Raw genomic sequence first — 14,647 nt, 5'->3', positions numbered from 1 at the left:
TTCTGGACATGTTTTGTGTTTTAGGGGAGTGCCTACTTTATGTGATTCCCCCCCCCATGTATGTGTGCTGCTTCTGTTGACATTTTTACTTTGTGTGTGTGTGTGTGTGTGTGTGTGTGTGTGTGTGTGTGTGTGTGTGTGTGTGTGTGTGTGTGTGTGTGTGTGTGTGTGTGTGTGTGTGCCAATCCTGGTGCTTGAATTCAGGGTCTGTGTGCTGTTCCTGAGGTATTTTGGTTTTTTAGTTTTTTTTAGGTCAAGGCTACCACTTGGGCCACAACTCTGCTTCCAACTTTTTGGTGGTTATTTGAAGATGACAGTCTCACAGACTTTGCTGCCTGGGCTGGCTTTGAACCAGGATCCTCATATCTCAACCTCCTGAGTACCTAGGGTTAATGTATGAGCCACCAGGGCCTAGTTGCATTTTTATGTTTCATAAAATCAGTATAAGTAAGCGAAAACTCAAATGGTTCTTAAAAGCTTAAAACAAAAGCTATGCACAAGTCCTACCAGCCCCGTCTGTCTCCACCCCTCGTTCCTAATAATCCTGATGAGTGTTCCTCATTTCCTTATGCCAATGTTTCTACCATTTCTCAGACACTGTATACTGACATCTTATCAGAGTATGAAGGACCTATCTCATGCTACCATTAGCACTACATTGCCCCACCCTTGCTCTCAATTAGATATACCAAAACAAACAACAGTGAGGGCTTACATCATCCTGACAATATAAACAGAATGCATTGCTGAACCAAATAACATACTATGATAACATTTTTTTTAATCCCTCTTTGGACTCTAATTGATTCTTCCATTGAAAAGAAAACAAAGCCCTGTATCTAACCTTTACCCATTCTTTCTTCAACATATCAAATTCCCATCAATATCTTCCAATGCCTAAACATGGAATTTTTAGTTTACTCCTATTTTTTTTTAAAGACAAAGTACCTTACTCAGAGGGAGTACTTAGGAATAAATATTAGAGTACTTTTATGTCTGAAAATATTTTTATTCCTGATTAATAGTTCAAAGATGTTGAAACTGAGTTTCCCCCAATCTTGTTTTTTTTTTTTTTTTTGTCGGTCCTGGGGCTTGAACTCTGGGCCTGGGCACTGTCCCTCAGCTCTTTAGCTCAAGGCAAGCGCTCTACCACTTGAGCTACAGCACCACTTCCAGTTTTCTGGTGGTTTATTGGAGATAGGAGTCTCACGGTCTCTCCTGCCCGGGCTGACTTTGAACCACGATCCTCAGATCTCAGCCTCCTGAGTAGCTAGGATTACAGGTGTGAGCCATCAAAGCCCGGCTTTCCCCAATCTTGTAAAAAAACATTCTTCCATTGTTTTACTTCCAGTGTTGCTGTTGAAATGTCTGCTGATTTCTGATCACCTTTGTGTCTCACTTGTTTTTGTTTCTAGCATCTTCTCATTGTCCCTGGAAGTCTGAAATTCCACAATGATGTATCTTTCTTTCTTTGTATCTTTCTTTTAGTATAAGGGATCCTTTTAATCTTATCTGTAATTTTTCCCTTTATTTCTCTGCTAATTTCTTTTCTTCCATTTTTTTTACAATTCACTTTGTGAATTCTTTAGGGTTTTAGAACATCTATATTATTCTCAAGCGTTAGCCTATTGAACATGTCTGCTTCTTTCTTTTGTCTGAGCCAAGTCAGAGAGAGTTGATGCATCTGATTAATTCCACAGGGGCCATGTGTCAACAGCTGGAGGAATTTGGGGTTGTCATGACAGGAACTCAGGGGATACACTGTCATCTAATAAGCAGAGGTCAGGACTTTTGCTAAACATCTTACAATGCCCAAAACAACCTCCCACTAATACCCCATTCCAAATGTCAATCACACCAAGACTGAGAACTCCACAGGAAGTGACTTCACAGAAGGATGGCTTTGATTGTGGTACCATTAGAGTGGGATGCACTGGGGTATACTGGCTGGATGAGAAGACAAAAGGATGCAAAGACCCCAAAGCTTCGAGTTAACTTTAGGATAATCCTTCACTCTGGTGCCTAACCCCTGCCTTCCACAGTACAGAACTTCCCAGTGCTAATTCTCTTCCAAATACTTATATTAGTCCTTCTTCTACTTTGCCAGGCTAGCTGCCACTACTTTATTCAATTTCTGAATTCTAAAATTTACTGACATCTCTCATCTTCTGTAGTTTTCTCCACATCAAAATAGAAAACAAAAGAACAGCCAGGCACCGGGTCTCATACCTATAATCCTAGGTAATGAGGAGACTGAGATCTAAGGATAGCAGTTCAAAGCCAGCCTGGGCAGGAAAGGCTGTGAGACTCTTTATCTCCAATTAACCACCAGAAAACCGGAAGTGGAACTGTAGCTCAGAGTGGTAGAGTGCTAAGCTTTGAGTGAATAAGCCTTGAGCGAATAAGCTCAGGGACAGCACCCAGGCCCTGAATTCAAGCCACATGATGGGAAAAGCAAAGTTTTCTGATGGATTTGTTTGCCAAAGCTTTTTTTTTTTTTTTTCCCCGTGCTGCATTTCCCAGCGTGGCTTTGAACTCCTAGATCTAAGCAATCTTCTTCTTTTTTTTTGGTTGGTCATGGGGCTTGAACTCTGGGCTTCGGCGCTGTCCCTGTGTTTTTTAGCTCAAGGCGTCCACTCTACCACTTGAGCCACAGCGCCACTTCCTAAGCAATCTTCTTGATTTAGCTTCCCAATTCCTAGGGCTGCAGATATACACCATTGCCTTGTAGCTTATATCTTGTGAACCTTTTGTTGTGTTATTATTATCATGTTATTTTGCAGTGAATAAATGACAAACACCTGTGGTCATAATATAATATTTAAACAATGGAATCTTATTTTTATACTAGGAAGCAAGTAAATAATAACAAAAAGGATGCAAAATAAGAAGTGGGAAGAACAATAGGCCTAAATTTATAAATTTCTAACTTATTTTAATGACTATTTTCAACTTAATCTTTTTATATCTAACTTTATTTTTCATAGATTTTGAAAAAATTTATAAATTCATTAAAATTGATATTACTCATCACTTTTAGATCAGTTTGTTAAATATCTTTCCAGGTATCTTTTCATCCATACCTGCATGACCTATGTGGTAAAGCAACTGCCTAGTGAGTGTAAGATTTTTAGTTCAAACTCCAGTATCATTATTAAATTATTTTTGAAAGATGGTTAGAATTCAGCGTCTTCTTCATCAATATATTCTTTTAACAAATGTATAGTATCCCCAAATGCTAACATAATGTTTAATTGCCAAAAGTTTATCGAAGAAATGGATTCTGTAATACAGGAAACTTTTTTTTTTTTGAGGGGAGAGGAGTTGGTATCAGGGCTTGATCCTAGGGTCTCACTTTCATTCAGCTTGCTTGCTTAGGGCTGGCACTCTGCCACTTCAGCCACACTTCTAGCCCTGCTTTGTGCTGGTTACTTTTGGAAATGGACTTGACAACTTTTTCCCATGGCTGTCCTCAAACCTTAATCCTCCATTTTAATCTGGAGGATTACAGCCATGAACCACTTGACTAAAACACTTTTATTTATTAATACTCTCTATAAAATATAACATATTAGAAACTACAGTATTGTTTATGAAAAAACACCACCAGGATAAGGAAATGTAACTTATCTACTAAATCTCTCCTATCAAGTAGAAGAATTTCACAAGCATATAAAATAGATGTGAGCATAGTAATTAATTTTTTGATCAAAATTAAAACCCATTTTATATCCAAATATTTACAAGTTGAACTTGAGGTCTTTAAAAGTCCAACGTCCATCGATAAAACAGTTTTCAGATAGAATGTTATCTACAATGATTTTTTTTTTTTTGGAGTAGGGGGAAAGGCATTGCCTTTACTAGGGCTTGAATTCATGGCCTCACAATCTCAGTTGGCTGTTTTGCCCAAGGCTAGCACTCTAACACTTAAACCACACCTCCACTTTCTATGCTTTGATTCTAACTCTCCATTTGGCTACCAGACTGGTCAAACCATCACAAAAACCTGAAGTTCCCCTTGACTACTTCCTCATCCACAGTAGACAAATGGTGTGTGCATTAGAGCAACTACTTCCAACCTAGTCCCCTATGTTCCAGTACACAGTTCTCACAACAACCCTTCCCATTAGCATCTATGACCACCATTGATAAGTAAATATTTTCAAAATTTAGAAATTAACAAAGTCATATATTTATCCATATTCCACGTTTCTTAGTCAAAAGACCAAGTAAGAAAATCCACTCTCCATTAAAGAGGGAATTAAGTGATCTATGGGGCTATTTGTTGTTCATCTTGAATTTCTTCCAAAGAAACTTCCTTCTGGTTTTACATACATGAAGTCCTGTCCTAGATGATATTTTTGTGTGCACACACCAATCCTGGGGCTTGAGCTCCAGACCTGGCATTGTCCCTTAGCTTTTTCACTCAAGGTGGGAGCTCTACCACTTAAGCCACAGCTCTAATTCTGGATTTTTGGTGATTAATTAGAAATTAAGAATCTTACCCAGATGTCTCAGGCTGGCTTTGAATTGCAATCCTCAGATCTCGGCTTCCTGAGTAGCTAGGATTACAGGTGTTTGCCAGCAGTGCCAGGCCGTGTTATTTTCATAACTACCAGAATTTGGCTTTTTAGACTTTTATTTGCACACATTATTTCGCTAAGACAGAAAGGGAAAATAGCCCTCTAGTGAATTTTTAAAAATGAAAGGAATTCAATTTCAATTTACTTTTTGTTTTAATCCAAATGATTGATTCTTTCAATAAAAATGTGCATTGTAAGAGCAGGATGAGTCAACTTGGAAAATATTAACTATGACAGATAGCTGAAAACACCAACTATCTAGATTCAACATTTGTCCTATCGATTTGGGCAGAAAGGATGGACAATCAAATAGAGTTGAAGTTCAAAACCATGTCTCCTAAATACATGAAATGTGGTTTTTTATTATTATTTTGGTCTTTGTTTTTGTTGTGACCATTTTAATAGTAATGACCAATCATACTTTGACTGTGTGGACATAAATAAAAATACAAAGAAGCAATTCACCACCATCCCCACATTACTTCATTACCTTAACTCAGAATTTAATGTCTACAGGAAGTTATCTTCAAGTATTTTGATGATCACCTAACTTTACTGTATGGAAATAAACAAAAATGCAAAGAATCAGCCTGGCACCAGTGGCTCACGTCTATAATCCTAGCTACTCAGGAAGCAGAGATCTGAAGATCACAGTTCTAAGCCAGCCTGGGCAGGAAAGTCTGTGAGACTCTTATCTCCAATTAACCTCCAAAAGGCTAGAAATGGAGCTGTATCTCAAGTGGTAGAATGCTAAGTCTTGAGTGAAAAAGCTAAGAAACAGTGCCTAGGTTCTCAGTACAAGCACTACTGACACACACACACACACACACACACACACAGCTCAACAACATCACCACATTACTTCATTATTTTACCTCAGAATGCAACAACTACAGGAAGACATCTTTAAGTATTTCCATAGTTGTTGTTGTTGCTCAACCCCTTAAGAGTTTCACTGTTCTTCTGAGTTCTTCTGAGTAAACACTCCCAACAAGCAATTCTTCAAAAGAAACATTCTTCAACCTTACCCATCACCTTTGCTACAATGCTCTATCCTTTGGGCTTTTCCTTGGGCCTGACATTGTCCTAGCACAATCTGTAATGCTTTTCAGAACATATACACCTTATATGTTGATACTCATCTCTATATTTCTCAATTAACCTTTTGCTCCATTCATTTTCAGGTAATGTCCTTATTCAATGTTAACCCTACCTCAGCCATGCCTTAATTTGTCCTGTTTCCTCATGTTACTACGCTGTACTAGATACCAACTCTACTTACATAATTGCTATCTAAACTCTTTCTAGAGCTCTGGGATCTCACCATGCTTTCTCAAGTTTTTCAAATGCAATAAAATATATATAACTATAATAATTTTAATTACAGTTTAATAAAAATCTTCTGTATTCCTTACTCCATTTATGGAGTCACCACCAATTCAGAAACCTCATTTCCCTCCCCTCCCAAGTCTTCCCTCCCCCTTCACACTATATTCAAGCACAGTCCTACTTAGAAAATTACTTTATCTCCCAGACTCTTTCCTTTTCACTCATTACATTCTTTTTTATTTATTTATTTTTTTTTTGGGTCTGGTCATGGGGACTGAACTCTGGGCCTGGGCACTGTCCCTCAGCTCTTCAGCTCAAGGCTAGCACTCTACCACTTGAGCTACAGTGCCACTTCCGGCTTTTTTTTCTTTTTGCTTATGTGGTGCTGAGGAATCGAACCCAGGGCCTCAGGCATGCAAGGCAAGCACTCTACCACTGAGCCACCTTCTCAGCCCCACTCATTACATTCTTTACCTCTGAGTTCTCCCTGTATCATACCAAAATAATTTTCCTTAGACCATCAATAAATATTTATTAATTATAGAAGACATTTCAAATCTGTAGCATCTTACATCTTTCTTTTTCTTTCTTTCTTTCTTTCTTTTTTTTTTTTTTTTTGTCAATCATGGGGCTAGAACTCGAGGCCTGGGTATTATGTCCCTAAACTCTTTATGCTCAAGGCTAGTACTCTACCACTTTGAGCTACAGTGCCACTTCTGGTTTTCTGGGAGTTAATCTGAGATAAGAGTTTCACAGACTTTCCTGTCCAGACTGGCTTTCAACTGTGAGCCTCAGATCTCAGCCTCCTGAGTAGCTAGAATTACAGGTATGAGTCACCAGTGCCTGGCTTCCTTGTCATTTATAAATTGCCTCTCTCTCTCTCCAACTTCAGACCTCTTTAGAATTCTTGTGATCTGTTATTGGCCATTTTCCTTTTTAGTTGGTTTTTAAATTTTTGTGCCGGTGGTAGCTTTATTGCTTAAGGCTAGTACTGTGCCACTTGAGCCACATCTCCACTTTAGGCTTTTTACTGGCTAGTTGGAGATAAGAATCTCTCAGACTTGTCTGCCCAGGCTGGCTGGGAACCTTGATCCTCAGAATTCAGTAGCTAGAATTACAGGCATGAGCCACAAGTATCCAGCGGTTATTTTCTTATTCTTTTGCTTTGAGACAAAAGCTTTCTTTCCACTGCTCTTTATTACCTATAAAAGTCCTCCATTCTAACTCAGACACACCTCTTCAGTGGCATCCTTTATAATCTACTCAGTCTAGCCAAATCTATCCAGTAGCCATTCAAAAACTCAAATAAAAATAAACCTATATTCCACCCCAGGCCTTTGCTCATTCTGTCCTTAAAACAGAATGTCTTTTCCTCAAATCTTTCCTTGTCATATCTTTTTTTCTTAAGGCCCATATTGATTCTGTGTGAAACACAGAATCATTCCTCCTAATGGAATTTGTCTCTTCTCTCCTAGTGGAATTTGTCTATTCTCTCCTTTGAGAGTTGGAAAAGTGCACAAATTATCTTCTACAAGCATTTTATTTTTTCTACTAAGAAAGCAGTATAACAGTAGTTGGGTGTTTTCCAGACCACCTGCAAAAGAATACTAGTCTTGTTAAAAACACAAAAGTAAAGGCCACCCAGATCAGACTGTGATCTGGGAGGCCTCTCTCTCTCTACCTTAAGAACAGACTCTCCAGCAAAGCATACAGTGTTGTTGGTGAGGAAGAAATGAGCATTGAAGAAATGAGCTCTGAGTCTGTCACTGCAGAATTCAATTCTAGGTGATCTGTTAAGTGGTAATTTTTGCTGTGTGCTGGTGGCTCACACCTATAATCCTAGCTACTCGGGAGACTGAGATCTGAGATCTGAGTTAAAAGTCAGCCTGGGCAACAGAGCCCTTGAGACTCACATCTCCAATTAATCACCAAAAAGATGAAAATGGAGCTGTGGTCCAAGTAGCAGAGCACTAGCCTTGAGTACAAAAGCTTAGGGACAGCACCTAGGCCCTGAATTCAAGCCCCAGGACTGGCACAAAGAGAGAGAGAGAGAGAGAGAGAGAGAGAGAGAGAGAGAGAGAGAGAGAGAAAGAGAGAGAGAGAGAGAGAGAGATACTTTTAACATTAAGTAAAAATATGAGGCCCTGAGTTCAAACTTCAGTACTGGTACAAAAAAATTAAAACCAATAATAAAAAAAGAGATAGTTTCACAAAAACTTAAACATCATGACTGTGATGCAGACAGAAAAGACAAAAAAGTTGACTATTTTCTTTAATTCATTCAGTGAGAAACCAAGGCAGGCTTTAGAACCTGTTTTTATTTAAAGAAAATTTGAAAAAGACACACTTAAGCTGCAGTATAAATTATTTAAAGATGATCAAAGGCAGGAATCAGATGATATGGAAGTTATCTTCTGTGAAACAGAGCTTTCTATTGAAACACCAAAATAATTTTTGTATTTCTTACTAGTTATATAGGTTTGAGTGATAATAGTAATATTTCATAATTGTGAAAAAATTTATGAGAATAATACCTTAATAGGGTTATTGTGAGAATTAAGATGGAGTAGTTTGGAAAGTGTAAAGTGAATTATACTCAAAATGTTACCCATTAGTAGTAATATTGTAGTAATACTATTACTCAGTAATGTTACTTGAGACTTGTCCCTTGGGGTATTTTTGTTGGTGGTGGTTGTGGGGCTTGGACTCGGGGCATGGGCACTGTCCCTGAACTTTTTTTTTTTTTTGCTCAAGTCTAGCATTCTACCATTTAGATCCATAGTGACACTTCCTGTTTTTCTGGTGGTTAACTAGAAATAAGAGTCTCATGGACTTTCCTGTCTGGGCTGGCTCTGAACCTTGATCCTCAGATCTCAGCCTCTTGCATTGCTAGAATTATAGGCATGAGCCACTAGTGTCTGGTTTGTCCCTGTTTATTAACAAATATACCCATTCTAGCAACCAGTATATACAAATTACTAATTTATACCAGGTTTAGGTTGATAATAAAGTAGTCCATGTCCACAACATGTCTGCACTAGCAGAGATGAGAGCTTACTTAGATAAATATTTACATGGGATATAATTAGTAAAATCAGAAGTATGACAGTACAACTGAAAACAAAAAAGCTAGCCATGTATAAAACTAGAAAAGGATTACAAGGGCTAGTTTGAACAGAATCTCAAAAGGGTGACCAGGAAATCACAAAGGAAGCTCAGTGTCCTAACAATATTCATGCTACAATAATGTTGCTGACTAATTTAATTGCATAAGGGCTCTATAATAATAGCTTATCCCAAGTATTGTCAGCACTGTTTAAAAGCACCATTATTACCCTATTTTATGAAGAAAAATCAAAACCCCCTGAGGCTTGAAGAAGCTAAGCAACTTTTCCAAGAAAGTCTAGTAAATGGGATAATGATACCAATGTATTCCAGATAAATTGTTTCCAGACCGAGGAAAAATTTCACTTTTTCCAATATGATCCAGACCCTGAGAGATTTAGGCAATCTCAGAGACTGGTAGAACTTGAGTCTCTGGTCTTATGTCCAGGCAGATGAGAAGGAATAATACTCTAGTAAGAGGGAGAACCAGTTAGGTGCAGGTGGTTCACGCTTGTAATCCCAGCTAGTCAAGAGGCTGAGATCTGGATTGTGGTTCAAAGCCAGCCCACACAGGAAAGTCAAAGTGAAAGAGCTCAGGGACAACACCCAAGCCCTATGATGAAAGAGGAGAGAAAGACAGAAAGAAAGACAGAAAGAAAGACAGAAAGAAAGACAGAAAGAAAGACAGAAAGAAAGAAAGAAAGAAAGACAGAAAGAAAGAAAGAAAGAAAGACAGACAGAAAGAAAGAAAGAAAGAAAGAAAGACAGACAGAAAGAAAGAAAGAAAGAAAGAAAGAAAGAAAGAAAGAAAGAAAGAAAGAGAAAGAAAGGGAGAGAGAGGGAGAGAGGGAGGTAGGGAGGGAAGAAAGGAAGAAGTGAAGGAAGGAAAGAAGGAAGGAAGGAAGGAAGGAAGGAAGGAAAAAGAGGGAGGAAGGAAGGAGACAGGGAGGGAGGGACACAGGGAGGGAGGAAGAAAGGAAGAAAGGAAGAAGGAGGGAGAACCATGCCAAACCAAGAGCCCAGCACAATTCCGGGAGACATAAGTACTGAAACTCAGTGTGCACTTGTAGAAGCAGTAGCAGAAGGCTACTAAAGTAGTAAAGGTTTCTAAAGTAGGCTGGGATTATGAAAACTAAATTATACCACATTGAATTATGTAGCTTCTGCTCTGAGGAGATGAGCAGATAATGAGGGATCTTAAGCAAGGGGATGAGGAAGTCAAAGGTTTAGAAATAGGAGTCAGGACCACTTGCTATGAGGCAGCAAGAGCTAATGTGACTGAGGAGGTTTGATGTCACAGAAACTGCCACTTATGGTGGCTTTAGAAAAGAGCTCTTTGAGCCAGAGCCTCTTCATCTGTAAAAAGAAATGTAATAATAAGGTATTATAAAGATGAAGTCCAAGAACCCAGGCCAGCATCTGATACTATATGTCAGTTCTAGTAGACACTTCATAGATGATGGTGGTCATATTTTGTTCACTGATAACATTGTTGTGACACAAATACATTGAGTCCTAATTGAGGTGGGCTTGAGGTACAGATAAATTCAATACATTTACCAACATGCTGTTGCTTAGGTTGTTGGAAAATAAAACCAGTGCTGCTTGATTTGTGCAGGCACAATAGATTGGTTTGTATCACAACAGTGAAGCCTCAAGACCACAAAGATAACCAGGTTTCAGGAATTACATGAGGTTAAGGATTTATGTCTTGTACCCCTATTATGTATCTAACATTGCATATTGCATTGATTACACACACACACACACACACACACACACACACACACACACACACACACACACACACACTTCCTTTCATTTGGAGTTGAGGCTACAAGGCAATTTTTTTGGTTGATTTCTTTCACTTCCAATCCTTCTCTTTGATTTATAACCTCATGCTTACACCTTATTTACATTACAACTGTGAGCAATCTTGGCTTACCTGTTTGATTACCTTCATCTTAGACTTCTTCCTATTCTATATACTCCTACTGAGGGTATGCTACCCTGGTTCCAAGATGCCTTACTAGCTAAATGCTGCCAAATGCTAGAATTCTTGTCAGAAGAAACATCCTGATGAGTCAGTGTACATAATGGTCCAGATAATGGAGATTTGGAAGATATGAATAACAAAAGTAGGACTCTTTTACCTTAGAAATTAATTTGGTAATATGGATATAGTTAGTGATAAGAGAAGAGAGACAGGAAAATAGAGTAACTAACTTCAGAGTATGTCTCAAACACTTCTTGAGATGTATAATATTCTAAGCTACTTGTATTTCTTTAACCCCTCTTGTTCCCAAATCTTCAATAATCTTTCTACCATCTCCCCCATGCGTGAGCCAAAGTGGAGGTTAAAAGAAGAGACCAGAGAGTAGAGCTGGGCACCCGAGGCTCACACCTGTAATCCTAGCTACTCAGGAGGCTGAGATCTGATGGTGGTGGTTCAAAGCCAGCCTGGGCAGTAAAGTCCAAGAGACTCTTAATCTCCAATTGACCACCAGAAAACTGGAAGTGGCACTGTGGCTCAAGTGGTAGAGTGCTTGCCTTGAGCTGAAGAGCTGAGGGACAAAGTTCAAGACCCACGACACCCCCGCCCCCCCCCAAAAAAAAGAAAAGAAAAGAAACCAGAGAGTGGGGAAAAGCTGCACTGTTAAATCAGTACAGTGAGACAGAGTGAGATAGTCTATCATACCCTTTCCACAATCTGTCTTTCCAGTTTTTTCCTGTGCTTTCCCTTAAGTTAACCACCATTATTGTATACCAGATTATTCCAACCGTCTCTTGGGATCAACCAACTTTTTTTTGTGTGTGTCAGTCGTGGGACCTGAGCTCTGGGCCTGGACGCTGTCCCTCAGCTCTTCAGCTCAAGGCTATCGCTCTACCACTTGAGCCACAACACTGCTTCTGGTTTTCTGGTGGTTAATTGGAGATAAGAGTCTCATGGACTTTCCTGCCCTGGCTGGCTTTGAACCACGATCCTCAGATCTCAGCCTCTTGATTAGCTAGGATTACAGGCATTGTGCCACTGGCATCCGGCCATTTTTTTCTTTTAAGGCCAGATAGTACAAAGATCAGTCTCTGTAAGCCAGCTGGTCAGTTATTCAACTCTATCCTTAAGGTCTCCTAGCAGCTATTTTATTTTTTATTTTTTTTCCTAGCAGCTATTTTAAATAATACCAAATGAATAGCTAACTGGTATGCTCCAATAAAAACTTTATTGGAGGCTGGGAAGGTGGTTCAGTGGTAGAGCACTTGCCTTGCATGTTTGAGGCCCTAGGTTCGATTCATCAGCACCACATAAGAAAAAAGCCGGAAGTGGCACTGTGGCTCAAGTGGTAGAGCGCTAGCCTTGAGCTGAAGAGCTGAGGGACAGCACCCAGGCGCAGGGTTCAGGCCCCACGACTGGACCACCCAAAAAATAAAAAAATAAAATAAAAACTTTATCGGAAAAAAAGACGGCAAATGTTCTGTCACAATAATTCTGTTTTTCACCTTGTAGTCAGTGTTATTTCTAAGCCTCACTCCTGTGTTTAAACCCTTAAATGGCTTCCCATTGCCCTTCGGATCAAGTACAAATTCCTTAACTGGGTAAACAGAGTCCATGGCCACTTTTGGCTCCTAATGCAATTGTTCATCGATGTTGGCTTATTTTAATTCTCCAAGTTTCTAGGTTTTTTTCTTCCTTCTGCCCATTTATATATGCTGTTTTAGAGGGGTTTAGAAAATTACCATCTCACACTAGCTATACCCACCACCATCTCTACCCCAACTGTCTACTCATCCATGTCCCAAATCTCACCTTATCCATAATTCTTTTCCCATGTCCATCCAATCCCCTTCCCCCCGGCTTTCAGCAGTGAGATAGCTGGTGTTATGGGCCAAATCTATTAGTCAGAAGCTCTGTGAGAACAGAAATTGACCTGTCATTCACTCTTGTATTCCGGAGTGTTCAAGAAATAATTAATGAATGTGAATTCTTGACTTCGGAGTTATAAAAAAAAGAAGAAAGGAAGAAAAGGCAAACAAGAACCAACCTGAAGATGGAGGGGATTGTCAAAGGCTAAGGTGGTAGGAAATGAACTGTGATTGTTTGAGTGTTTTCCTCTAACCTTAAGTCTGCAGCTCTAATACTTCCTGCTCACTCTTGGAGTTTCTTTTACAGAGGCTTAGGAAAATGACATCTGCAAGGCTTCCTGATCCAGTCACCAAGATAAAGTTATCCTCGGTAATTTTTCCATCTCAAAGTGACCTTGACTTGCTTTTCTAACCTTCATGTGCATTAAATATCATGTAATTGGCATGCTCTATGTGTCAGGCCTTTAAGACTTAATCTGCATGACAAGAGACTTTTTCTTTATTGTTTCTGCTTTATAATTAACAAAACTAAGACATACTTTCCAAAGAAACAACACGTGGCAACACTGATAGGTGAGGGAAAAAAGTCTGACCTCGTATTACATTAAAGTTCTCTAGGACCCTAACGGCTTTCTGCCTCTGAAAACTGTCCCTCCACAATCCCAGAAGTCTCCACTACAAGTTTTATCTGGAATGAATGGATCAAGAAAATGTGGTATATATACACAATGGAATTCTATGCCTCCATTAGAAAGAATGACATTGCCCCATTTGTTAGGAAATGGAAAAACTTGGAAAAAATTATATTAAGTGAAGTAAGCCAGGCCCAAAGAAACATAGGTCCCATGGTTTCCCTTATTTGCAATATCTAGTATATGTCTGAGTCAAGCGGAAAAGGTCAGATAATGTGATGTTAGGAAAATGAACCCTTAGATATGTATTTTAACGTTTTTTTCTTTCATGCATGTGTTTCTAACGCATTTATAAGATTATTTCTTTGTTGCTTTGTATGTCCCTCCCCCACAGTATAACCCCTGCTTTCACTATATTTGATGTCAGTATAACTTGTGGAGGAGATGGGGAAAAACAAGCCGTTTAAGGATACAGGTGGACCTGTTGCAACAATGAGAAGTACAAGTTGTCATGTAGAAAACGAGCTTTACAACATAGGTGCCGGGGCTGGGGGAGGGGGTGGGGAGGAGGATTTGGGGGGAGGGGGAGGCTGGGAAGGGATGTGAAGGGTAAACAAAGGAGGAGGCTGCAATGCTTGGTAAGAAATGTATGCATTATCCTGCCCATGTAATTGTAACCCCTCTGTACAATATGTTCACAAATAAAACATAAAATAAAAATTATAATTTAATCCTCAAAAAGAAAAGTTTTATCTGGAGTTTCATGGTCAGTGTTGTTGAATCCAAGATAATTGTAACAGTAACATGATAATTAGCTTAGTGCTTGTACCCAGATCACCTTATCTGAATTTCATCTACCCAAATTAAAAAAAAAAGACAAGGTTATTTCTATTTTAAAGATGAGAACACACAAGCACAAAGAGGTAAAATAATGTTCTCCACAATACACACTTCTAACACTAAAGAGGCTGAGACAGGAGAATTTTAAGTACAAAGCCTGCCTCAGCTATGAAGTAAGGTCTTGTGTCAAACATGAAACCAAATAAAACATTTTCCCCAATCAGTCTCTCCATTAGTAATAAAAGAGTTAGAATTTAAATCCATGCACTCGGACTCCACAACCACTATTTCTAGTTC

General features: G+C 39.0%; 1 protein-coding gene across 6 annotated transcripts in view; it reads right to left on the bottom strand.

The window, feature by feature from the left end:
• The window catches only part of Tlcd4 (TLC domain containing 4), a 75,347-nt gene that overhangs the window by 52,738 nt on the left and 7,962 nt on the right, over positions 1–14,647 (bottom strand). The window lies entirely within an intron of this gene.

This window comes from Dipodomys merriami, unplaced genomic scaffold, assembly GCF_024711535.1.
Source record: "Dipodomys merriami isolate MVZ:Mamm:240054 unplaced genomic scaffold, mDipMer1.0.p SCAF_7, whole genome shotgun sequence".
Lineage (NCBI taxonomy): Eukaryota > Metazoa > Chordata > Mammalia > Rodentia > Heteromyidae > Dipodomys > Dipodomys merriami.
The sequence above is the reverse complement of the archived record's forward strand: the minus strand, read 5'-3'. Positions and strand labels throughout refer to the sequence as shown.